The 12987-nt window shown below is 35.4% G+C and overlaps 1 protein-coding gene across 1 annotated transcript in view; it reads left to right on the plus strand.

The window, feature by feature from the left end:
* The window catches only part of LOC126744793 (kynurenine/alpha-aminoadipate aminotransferase, mitochondrial-like), a 411884-nt gene that overhangs the window by 247578 nt on the left and 151319 nt on the right, over positions 1-12987 (plus strand). The window lies entirely within an intron of this gene.

Here is a 12987-nt window from a genome sequence, read left to right on the forward strand (position 1 = left end):
GCTGATATGAATATTCCAGCAATTTGTTTTTTACTAAAGGACAAGTAGATGAAAAAGAACAGAAAGTAAGGGTGCCACTATTGCCCATACGTGTTTCTGCTTTTTGCTTCTTCAGGGCAAAGTGACCAAGAAACCAAAAAGGAGAAAATATATTAAAGAGATCAGAAACACGAGCATCTAATCTTGGAGGAAAAAATAGCGCAATATTGAATTCAATAGTTTAAGTTGTAACTAAATGCACTTACTAATTCTTAAATAGCCTCGTGAATCTTGAGCCGAATAGTTTAAGATGTTATGCGTTTACAAAGTTATTTTTGTGTCTTCGTTTCTAGTTTATGTATACACCCTACTGTGAGAATTCTATTGCTGCTTTACTCATGATAGAGCAAGAGCTGAGAGATAGGTTTGATGTGGCAAGAGAGTTGACGAAGTATCAAGTTGATAATTAGATATAGTTCATAGATTCATCAATTCAGGTTTATAGGTTTATAGATAAAGAGGTATAGTTCAGTTTGCCTGTCTTCTCTTTATTTAGAACTAAGGAGCTGTTATTGCTTCATGTACATCAACTGGTCAGTGAGACAGCCCCGCTGTCCAATTGATGAGAGAGTTGAGTGTTTCGAATGTAGAGCTTTACATAAAGATCATCTACTAAAGAGTTTAGATTTTAACCAAATACCTAATTCTGCACAATTTCTTCATTGACATATTTCTGTGAAATTTTTGCCTAAATTTCCTTGTCATTATTTCGACAGAAACCAAACTTAGAATCGGCCTTTACTGTCAAGCTGTATTATGGTTTGCATCTTCACGTTGACACTGTTTAACTTATAGTCAATAGGTACTTGTTCTCACCACGTTGTGAAATGATTAATAGATTCATGCGAATAGAAAACTAGATACAGAAATGTTATGGACTTAAATCAGCTCCTTGTTACTACTTTATATTTCAGATTACCGAATCTTTTAAGTCTCACTGCTGGATTACCGTCTCAAGAGGTAAATGTTCTTGCTAGATCGCAAATTATATTCAATTGTAGGCACAGATTATTCAATTGCAGATAGGTCAATAGAATGTTAATTTCCAACTGTTTAGTGATAATATCAAGAGATCACTGAGGCTAAGGCAGAATATTCACAAAGAAAACTGACTAGAGCTAGAAAAAGGACAGCTAATGAGGAAATGCGAGAATTAATGAACTTGAAAGCATTCAAGAACAGTGAATAGACAAGCAGAGTGGTGAAATTACTTTTGCACCAAACTAAATACTAATATCCGATGAAAATCCAAAAAAAATCATTGCGAACAAACTAAAATCGTAAAAGTATTACGCCAAAAAGAGAAAACTTGATTCTAAAAATTTAAATTCCACTGAATGTTTTTGTGATTTTCTTGAGGTTAACTTAACGTTGATTTAAGATCTGTTAAATATTCTTCTACAAGTTTCTCCTATATACTCCTTTTTCTTCTAGTACCCTGACCGTTTAACGATCATTGCCTATCACATCATGTTGACAACTATTGTTTTATTGACACCTGCTCGGAAAAGTTAGACTGTAGATCTATATCATTGCCTCAAATTCTTTAACAAGGATGTTCTTTTTCCTGGACCACGCCTGCCTATGATTTTTCCCTCTATTATAAGATACAAGATCTTATATTTCTACGGGTGTTTTATGGTATGACCAAATTATTCTAATTTGCGTCGTTTTTTGTCGCATTTGCCTTACAACAGAGCTGAAAAGACATAAAGCAGCATACCATCTTTATTCGCAAGTTGTTTTTAGAATTTATAGCATTTTGTCCTGGCATACTTTACCAGAAACATTTTCGAAATCGATTCCACCATGATTAGCATCACATCTTTGGAACTATGTCTAAAGTTGAATAGAAAATTGCAGGTTCAAAGACTTACTTCTATAAGAGAAAGTCTTCATGTTAAGCTAGGAGTGGGTTTTAATTAAGGAAACACATTTAAATATTTTAAAATTTTATTATATTATTTAAATTCTATAAGGCTTGAATCTATGTGACTTACTACTAGTTTTCATCACTTTTCCTGTTGATCCTGATATTGTCTTTTCCTTGAGAGCAACTTGGAATAGCTGTGGGCTTTTACGAACTGAGACCTTCTTTCGCCCATTGGTTCCAAATAATTGGGCATGTTCTTCTCTAGTCACGGCGACACTCTTGCCTGGCTTTGTTAGATTAGAAAGAATTTCCTCTCGTTCCATTTTAATTCCCTGGTTCACGCTATTCCGTAAAAGAGGATCCTCGTGAGCAGTTGATTTAAAAAAATCTGAGCTTCTTACCGCTAATAGTAGAGACTTCTGATCCAATTGTCTCAAAATCAAACACCAAACCTCAACGGGAAGCGTGGGCAGCACAACAGTACAAGCACTTATAAAGGGAAGCAGTTGGTACATCATATTGGACTTGTTGACAGCACAATGGTTGAAAATAGAATGGCTTCCGGAGCCTCTAAGGGATCTATTTATATGGAGATGTGTGCAATAGACCATAAAGTGTAGTGATCCGGAAATTGAAAATAGAATAGATGGACAAGGCCGATTTAAAAGGGTGGTTGAATGAGAAGCTTCTAAATCGCTTTTTTTAAATAACTCTGCATTCAGAAGTCCCATAAACATGATTATTCTTCTTTTAGTTCACAAGATCATCAAAGTAAAGCAGAAAAGAAGAAGCTTTACTTTGATGATTGTCAAAGCTGATATAAATAATCCGGGACTTTCTTTTTTACTAAAGGAGAAGCTTTCCAATACTAGTAAGTGAAGAATTACGAAAAGTAAGGATGCCACTAGCCCGTATATGCTATTTTAGCAGAAAGTAACCAAGAAACCAAAAAGGAGAAAAGATATTAAAGAGATCACAAAGATGAGCATCTACAGTGACTCCAACTGGGAAACTGGTTTTATGAAAAGAGAGTGGACGAAGTACCTAGTTGGTAATTAGGTAGAAATAGAACATAGTCCTTAGCACAGAAAAAACAATTTAAAAAAGTGTATTACGGATTATTTAATATCTGCGTACATTAGGATAAAACTATTATTCTCACAAAAAAATGTTAAAAAAAGTTGTCAATTTGATTTTTTATCGCCATTAGCAACGGATTTATCTTCCGTGGCTTCTAATCGTGGTGGTCTTAGGGAGGACAAAAGTAAATTCTTCAAAGCGATTCCAGGCTGTTTTATAAAAAAGGTGACGAGTATGGCCAGACCCCATGATTTAGCCATATCATCTATAAGCACAAATATCTAAAAAACGCAATATAACTCATAAAATTTCAGAAAGTTTGTTTGTTTCTTACCACATCCAGTAAACTCAATTCATGAGCCTCTATTAATGCATTAATGCGTAGTCTTTACGAAAAACGACGGAGAAATGAAAGATGTACACGCAGAAAGTGAAATGTCCCAACCAACGCCACTGGTTGTACAGGTGCCAAATCACTTAGGTTCAATAAATCTGGATTAGAAAGTTCCATACCCATGATTCTTTGATGATGGTCTAGGCTGATATGAATATTCCGGTCAGCAAATTTGAACCGTAGATTTCCCGTACCATTGTCCCAAATTCTTTAACCATGATGTTCTCCTTCTTCCTGGACTACTCTTGCCTAGGATTTGTCCCTCTATAATAACATGCAAGATCTCATTTATCATCTCATTTTTTGTGTGTCTTATGATATGACTAAAATGTTCTAATTGTTGGCCATGCGATTGAGAACTGTGTTGTTACTAATTCTGTATTCCTAACTGATTTTTAGTAATCACCCGAACACCCACCTTTCGAATGATTCTAGACGTTTAAGCATTATCTCGTTGAGTGTCCATGCTTCCATGCCGTATATTAGAACTAGAAAGACATAACAGCGTACCGTCTTCATTCGCAACTTCAGTGTCAAATCGTTACTAGTTAACATCTCTCTTTTCATCTTCACAAAGTGACTCGAGCTTTTTCTATTCTCCTTTTGATCTCCACAATTGGGTCCCACTAATCATTGATGTTCCTTCTGAGATACACTAACCTATATGAACTCTCTCCAGCTTTGTGCTTTTAACCGTGATATTATAATACCTATAAATTATTTGCTGATAATCATATATTTTGTTTTGTTGGTATTGAGTCTTAAGCTAAATTGTGTACAAGCATCGGTTATCTATGCATTAGATTTTGTAGATCTTCGTTATCACCAACAATAAGTGTAGCATTAGAGTATTTGATATAATTTGAGTTGATCCCGTTAATATCACTTCCTTCAGTGGCATCAGTAGAGACTAACTGAATATTTCCTCTGAATGAAGGTCACACTCTGACCCAGTTATACGAATATATTAGTCAACTCTTCCTGTTCTTTAAATTTATTATTAACAACTTGTAACGGGCTACTCTATCAAAAGCCTTTTTGAAATCAATTGAATAAAGGAACACACTATTAACTTCACATCTTTAGATCAGCACATGAATAGCAAACAACGCCTCTCTAGTTCCTAGGCTGCTCCGAAAAACGAACTCTTCTAAAAATTTCTTTAGGGCGAGGTTCATTGTACTAATTGTTCGATAGTGTTTACATTTATTGGTCTTACACTCTTTTAATCCTTCACCGCTTAACAGTTTCTCGTAATTGGTGATTCTGATATACGAACAAGGTCTTTCTTACCAGTGCCGATATTGCCAAAATTAAAGTAGGAAATTGCACGATTTTAAGACCTTCTTCCATAAAAATTCTTTAGTATTTAACTAGGAATAGATTTAATTACAGAAACACATTTAAATATTTTATTATAATATTTAAATTCTATAAGGCTTAAATCTATGTGACTTACTACTAGTTTTCATCACTTTTCCTGTTGATCCTGATATTGTCTTTTCCTTGAGAGCAACTTGGAATAGCTGTGGGCTTTTACGAACTGAGACCTTCTTTCGCCCATTGGTTCCAAATAATTGGGCATGTTCTTCTCTAGTCACGGCGACACTCTTGCCAGGTTTTGTTAGATTAGAAAGAATTTCCTCTCGTTCCATTTTAATCCCCTGGTTCACGCTATTCCGTAAAAGAGGATCCTCGTGAGCAATTGACTTAAAAAAATCTGAGCTTCTTACCGCTGATAGTAGAGACTTCTGATCCAATTGTCTTAAAATAAAACACCAAACCTCAACGGGAAGCGTGGGCAGCACAACAGTACAAGCACTTATGAAGGGAAGCAGTTGGTACATCATATTGGAGTTGTTGACAGCAAAATAGTTGAAAATAGAATGGCTTCCGGAGCCTCTAAGGGATCTATTTATATGGAGATGTGTGCAATAGACCATAAAGTGTAGTGATCCGGAAAGAAAACAAATAGAAAATAGGATAGTTAGAGATGGGCAAGATGAATATGAAAGGGTGATTGACTGAGAACCAAATAACCTATTCTCTTATCTATTGAACCAAATAACTTTGGTTCAATAGATCTGGATTAGAGAGTTGCATAGCCATGATTCTTCTTTTAATTCACAAGGATTGAGATTTAAGGGTAATAGCTTCTTGTCATCTGCTTCATTTTGATGATGGTCTAGGCTGATATGAATATTCCAGCAATTTGTTTTTTACTAAAGGACAAGTAGATGAAAAAGAACAGAAAGTAAGGGAGCCACTATTGCCCATACGCGTTTCTGCTTTTTGCTTCTTCAGGGCAAAGTGACCAAGAAACCAAAAAGGAGAAAATATATTAAAGAGATCAGAAACACGAGCATCTAATCTTGGAGGAAAAAATAGCGCAATATTGAATTCAATAGTTTAAGTTGTAACTAAATGCACTTACTAATTCTTAAATAGCCTTGTGAATCTTGAGCCGAATAGTTTAAGATGTTATGCGTTTACAAAGTTATTTTTGTGTCTTCGTTTCTAGTTTATGTATACACCCTACTGTGAGAATTCTATTGCTGCTTTACTCATGATAGAGCAAGAGCTGAGAGATAGGTTTGATGTGGCAAGAGAGTTGACGAAGTATCAAGATGATAATTAGATATAGTTCATAGATTCATCAATTCAGGTTTATAGGTTTATAGATAAAGAGGTATAGTTCAGTTTGCCTGTCTTCTCTTTATTTAGAACTAAGGAGCTGTTATTGCTTGATGTACATCAACTGGCCAGTGAGACAGCCCCGCTGTCCAATTGATGAGAGAGTTGAGTGTTTCGAATGTAGAGCTTTACATAAAGATCATCTACTAAAGAGTTTAGATTTTAACCAAATACCTAATTCTGCACAATTTCTTCATTGACATATTTCTGTGAAACTTTTGCCTAAATTTCCTTGTCATTATTTCGACAGAAACCAAACTTAGAATCGGCCTTTACTGTCAAGCTGTATTATGGTTTGCATCTTCACGTTGACACTGTTTAACTTATAGTCAATAGGTACTTGTTCTCACCACGTTGTGAAATGATTAATAGATTCATGCGAATAGAAAACTAGATACAGAAATGTTATGGACTTAAATCAGTTCCTTGTTACTACTTTATATTTTAGATTACTGAATCAAGTCTCACTACTGGATTACCGGCTCAAGTGGTAAATGTTCTTGCTAGATCGCAAATTGTATTCATTTGTAGGCACAGATTATTTAATTACAGATAGGTCTTTCATAGTCAGAGGGATTTTTCCCTCTATTATAACATACAAGATCTTATATTTCTGCGGGTGTCTTAAGACATATAGCAGCATACCTTCTTCATTCGCAAGTTCTTTTAGAATTTATAGCATCTTGTCCTAGCATACTTTAACAAAAACCTTTTCGAAATCGATTGAAGAAACGATTCCACCATGATTAGCAGCATCACGACATCTTTGGAACAACAAACAACGGCTCTGTAGTTCTTAGGGCACTCCAAAAACCGAACTTACTATCCCATTCTTTTCTTGAGTTTATTATCTTTAAGATATGGTGTTTACATTTGGTTGTTTTATCCTTTTTCAGGATCAGGACATATATACCAATCCGTCGGTATTATTTCGATCTAGTAGGTGACATAAGGTTGTTATTTCTTCACCGCCTAACAGTTTTAAAATGAGTGCTCACTTGATGTGGCCCAGTTGCTTTCCCATTTTTCGCGAGTTTTATCCCTTGTTCTGCTTCGTCTTTAATAATTGGGGGTTCTTATGTAGCATCAGTCACCTCACATCCAGATCTTTCATCATTAAGAAGCCCCCATTCATGAAGCCTACATTCATTCCATATATCAAGTTGACTATATCTCTTATTTTGTTTCTTGCAAATACTGTTGCCTACTTGCTTTAGTTTTTTCACTAAATTTTAACTTTAGTCGCGTTTAATTTATTTAATTAATTTATTTAGAAAACTAAAACTATGTCTAAAGAGGAATAGAAAGTTACAGGTTTAAAGACTCACTTCTATAACAGAAAGTCTTTATGTTAAGCTAAGAGTAGGTTTTAATTAAGGAAACACATTTAAATATTTTAAAATTTTATTATAATATTTAAATTCTATAAGGCTTAAATCTATGTGACTTACTACTAGTTTTCATCACTTTTCCTGTTGATCCTGATATTGTCTTTTCCTTGAGAGCAACTTGTAATAGCTGTGGGCTTTTACGAACTGAGACCTTCTTTCGACCATTGGTTCCAAATAATTGGGCATGTTCTTCTCTAGTCACGGCGACACTCTTGCCAGGTTTTGTTAGATTAGAAAGAATTTCCTCTCGTTCCATTTTAATCTCCTGGTTCACGCTATTCCGTAAAAGAGGATCCTCGTGAGCAATTGACTTAAAAAAATCTGAGCTTCTTACCGCTGATAGTAGAGACTTCTGATCCAATTGTCTCAAAATCAAACACCAAACCTCAACGGGAAGCGTGGGCAGCACAACAGTACAAGCACTTATGAAGGGAAGCAGTTGGTACATCATATTGGAGTTGTTGACAGCACAATAGTTGAAAATAGAATGGCTTCTAGAGCCTCTAAGGGATCTATTTATATGGAGATGTGTGCAATAGACCATAAAGTGTAGTGATCCGGAAATTGAAAATAGAATAGATGGACAAGGCCGATTTAAAAGGGTGGTTGAATGAGAAGCTTCTAAATCGCTTTTGTTAAATAACTCTGCATTCAGAAGTCTAGAAGAAGCTATACTATTTGATGATCGTCCAGGGTAATATAAATATTCCGGGACTTTATTTTTTACTAAAGGAGAGGCTTTCCAATACAAGTATCCAGTAAGATCCTGTTCATATGGTTATTGTGCGTCATGGGTTCGTTTGACGTTACTTCCTGTTTAATCCTATTTACGTTTTCTACTGGTAAATGATTTTTCTATCTCTATAATTACTCTGCGTTGTCGACTTAGATTTTGTTTTGTTAGATGACAATAGAACAGTTACATTCTGTAACTCCATGACTGGTTTCTCTATTTATACTGAATCCGACTTGTAATTTAATTTTCCATGAGAACATACTCTTTCACTTTCCATTCCAAGAAATGAACACGTGACATTTTCTTTTATGTATGAGGGCAAGAGAGTTTGAAGTGGAGTTTATTGATTTAGCTCCTCACAGACATAAATGAGGAAGTGCGTTTCAGAAAAAATGTCAATATATTGATTGTTTTCATGCCTTTTACTATTTACGTGAGTATTTCAATGACAAATTTAGATTATCTAGCGCGTTTTGCTTGTTTTTGTTATTTTACTTTACAACTGCAATTACGAGTAACAACCATCAATTATAATAAATGTTGGTGAAATGTCAGGTCTTTTATACTTTATTGTATTTATATTTGTATGCATACTACGGTTACCTTTTTTTATTCATTAGTTTCTACCATTGCCAGAAAACGCGTCACATTCAACGCATTATAATTTACAATCATCTATTATAAAAATTAATTATTAAAAACATTACGGAATTTCACAATCGTAGGCGTTTTTTTGCATTAAGTTGAAAACAAAATGTAGCTTTGTCAACAATAAAACTATTAATAAACACCAAAAAAATGGGTTTTAATGCTTTCCTTAATGGCGTATGATCTAAAATTAATTAGAATTTTATGTAAAAATGAGTTTGTTATTATGCATTTGTGACCTACTAAATTATAGAAAAAAAGAAAAATTTAAACTTGATATTTAACGATATACTAAAGAAATGTGTGATTTTATTCATTACAAACTATTATTTTTTATATAAATCCCAAGTACCTGCCTTGGCGTTTATTTTAGGTAATAAATAGACCTCAGCTTGAAAAACGTCTGCTCTATATTATGTTAAACACGTTAAAGTAACCGGAAAAATTATCACGTAAGTTGATATAGATATAAGTGCTTGTATGCCTCTTGTAATTATATCAAACTAAATATCACAATAATGGAATGAACAAATTGCAATGTTGCCAAGAAGCAAATCATTCTCGGTGGTACTTATGTGTTTTGAAAGAATGAAAAGTTGTTTTTTTCTTCATCTTCGCTCCTTGTAAATAAATCCTGATGTTTATCTATAAGTATAAAATTAATTGTATTACTTACAAGTTTTTTTTATAAAAACATATTGCTGTATTCATTGCAACTCTAGACAAGGCAACTCTTCATGTCAAACGAATATATCCAGTGTTGCCAAGAAGCAAATAAATAAGTATTTTGCAACGTTGCCAAGAAGTAAATTTACATCCTTCGTACTTTCTCTCTACTAGTTTGTTTTGACAACAAACAACAAACCATTTTTTATTGCCACTGCAATTTCTCTGCTTGCATGCAGTGTTTACTCCTATTTACAAAATAAACGAAATAATATATTATAGTTATGCCATATTTTGAAACTCTACGTCACTGGTATCCTCATCAAATAATGTTATTTGATATGCAACGTTACCAAGAAGCAAATACATACTTTCTCTTTCTAAGGTTTCTTGGATAATAGTAATTGAAGATCGATTAATCGATCGTAATTGAGGTCTGTACGATCCATATTTTCGATCCATAGAGCGTACCACACATCTTCATCGAATAAGATTTAACGCCTTTCGGGTTTTTCGGTCGGTTTGTGCATTTCTCTAAATATATTGCATAGCAGTCCATCAGTCCAGTTTCAAGTTAAGGGTCAAGAATACCAAGAGTCTAACAACCGAAGAAGCTTTGAAGTTAAAAGCAAATATCTTCCAAGGATGACTTAAAACAGTTTGACCTATTACCAAAGCATTTATCGACACCTTTTTTCCTCCATCAGTACAATCATTCATCATAGTGTAATGCCTTGTCATAGTATTTTGCTCTAATAAGAGCAAAATATAAGAGAATGACATCGGCTTCAGACTCTCTGATGTGCTCTTTAATTTTTTCTACGTCCTTCTTTATCTGAACGATGCTGGTTAAATTGGATATTGTCTCCCCTAAAGTTTTTCGTCCCATATAAGATTATCCATATCTATTTCTGTTAAAGATTCGTTGGACATTGATCTTTGTAACTCTTGTTTGGGATAAGGAGTCATCATCTTTAGACTCTATGTGAAACAAAGCTTTCTTGGTCGTCTCTTCTGTTTCGACCACAGTATATTTGGTAATATCCCCTACATCGTATTTAATGTCATTCAATAATATCAGAACGGTCTCCTTTAGGGGTACTTTTGGGAGACGGCCCATTGGTAAATAGGTGATGACCCATACGCAGAACTTTCAAAAGTTTCTTTTTCTATATCTGATGCTAGATTTGATAAATCCAAGTTGGCTTCTGATATGCTTCATCTACTTCTCTGTCGATCTTTTTTGTGATCCATAGTCACTCACTCTACGAGGAATTTGGCTAAATGGGATGGGCCTTCAGCCTCCAAGAATTCCGTGGTTCTTTGTTTAATTTCTCCTAGGGGAACGAAGAAGCCGATCGCCTTGCAAAAAAAGGGGCTCAAACACCATATTATGGTCCAGAGCCATACTGTGGTTTAATGAAGACCCACATCACCGAAGACTTAAACAGGTGGGAAAAAGAACAATTGCTGTCGCACTGGAGAAGAGCACCAGGACTAAGACAGGCAAAAAAGTTTATAACCACTTCTAGAAAAAGAGCTGAACAGCTCCTAGACATGAACAGATCAGACATCAGAACAGCAGTCGGACTCCTAACCGGTCATTGCTCAGTGAAATATCAGCTAAAGGCAATAGGTATAATAGAGGACGACCAATGTAGATTCTGCAGCAATGCCACAGAAACAGCAGAACACCTGCCCTGTGAATGCCCGACCCAACTCTGCAAGAGGCTCAAGTACCTGGAAGGGGTACAACCAACACCTCAAGAAGTGGGACAACTACCTCCCAAAAATATAGCTTTGTACGGCAGAAGTCTAAGACTTTTTGAGACAAACTAAGACAAGTAGAGTTATGCACAAAATATCTCACAGGTAGCAGTGCTAAGCGGCGGATCAGCCGAAACGACTCCCTTCTCAATCTACAATCTACAATTTCTCCTATGTTCCTACCTCTAAATATTTAAGAGGAACCGGTGTTGCGGCTTCTCTCAAATAATCGTCAGTAAGGTAGGATCTCCACTAGACAGTTTCTTCACAGATATTCCAGATGGTTCTTTCAAAGTTTTCCTTGTAGGTTCAGTGGACTTAGATCCCTGAGTTTGTATTTCTGCCATGGCACCTCCAATGTCTCTGTTTATTTGTTCTTCTATTTTAGAAATGATATCTGCTTCAGGCAATTTTCTTGAATCTTTCGATTTTCTCAATTTACCTAACTTGCTAAAAAAACCTTCTGATTTTGGTTCCGTTTCAGATGAGTCTTTTTCAACTTCAAATAATTTATGGATTTTCTCTTATAATTGGTTAAATTCATCATTTGCTGTTTCCTTCGATTTCCGTGACAGCTTCCCTCCTAATTTCCCAAACGTATTACTACCAGTTTTCTTTGTTTCCTCCTTCAGGTCCTTGTTACCTTCTAAACTTCTTAAAGTATATTTTAGTTTTTTACCCCAGTTCGTTCAATAACCTTTTCCTGTACTTCCTTAACAGACTTTTGCAAAACTGCTTCCTCTTCTCAAGAGACCTTAAAATCTCACCTACGGATTGTGTGTCTGTGACTTCTCCAAAAGCCCCTTTAACTGAAAAAATCTGGTTGGTTGCTCTCACTTTTAAAGCAAATTCTGCGTCATTAATAGATTTTGCAGCATGCCTGGCTGTTTCTTCAAAGCTGTTTTTCAATTTTAGTAAATCATTACTTATTTCTTCTTGGACCTTAAAGGATAAATCATCGATAGATTTTTCAACCTCTACAGCCTTATCTTTACCAAATTTATCTTGGAAAATCCAGAATGTCTCACCTCCGGATACTCATAAATAGAATCCTGGATTTCATAGAATTTCACTTGCACATCTCGGTGGTGAACTCATCCAGTATTTGGTTGTCCTAAAGGCGTTCCGCATCAGACCATTCGAGTCTTTAATGACTTCTGTGAGTACCTTATACAGAGATGCCTTGTTGGATGAGATTTCTCACTAGTTCTGCTCAAAAATTCCTTGTTACTATGCCATTCGGTGTAAGTACGAGTAGAGTAAGGTTCAGATAAAACGTTTTAAAACGTCTCAAAACTCTGCCGTAGACGCCAGTTTGGGAAAAGAGAAGCTGTGAGATGATGAGTTGAGCATGGGGCTAAAAGCAGAAGAAGCGAGGTGGGCTGGCTACGTGGAAAAAGTATAGGTTATGAAGAAGCAATAGAAACCTCGGATTAAGATAGATACACAAAGACGAATAACCCAAAGAACACATGCATATTGGAACATGGAACGTGCTCAGCTTATATCAACCAGGTGCAGCAATAAAAGCGATTAAAGTAATGGAAAGAATGATTATGGATGTCACCGCTCTGCGGAGGCCTTGGATTGGTCAGGCTGACGTTGGCAATTCAGTACTTTTCTATTGTGGCAATGGCGAAAACGCCCACGCTTTCGGAACAAGTTTTGTACTTCCCAAACAAGACATGACACTCATCCT

The sequence above is a fragment of the Anthonomus grandis genome, chromosome 14, assembly GCF_022605725.1.
Source record: "Anthonomus grandis grandis chromosome 14, icAntGran1.3, whole genome shotgun sequence".
In the NCBI taxonomy this organism is placed as follows: domain Eukaryota; kingdom Metazoa; phylum Arthropoda; class Insecta; order Coleoptera; family Curculionidae; genus Anthonomus; species Anthonomus grandis.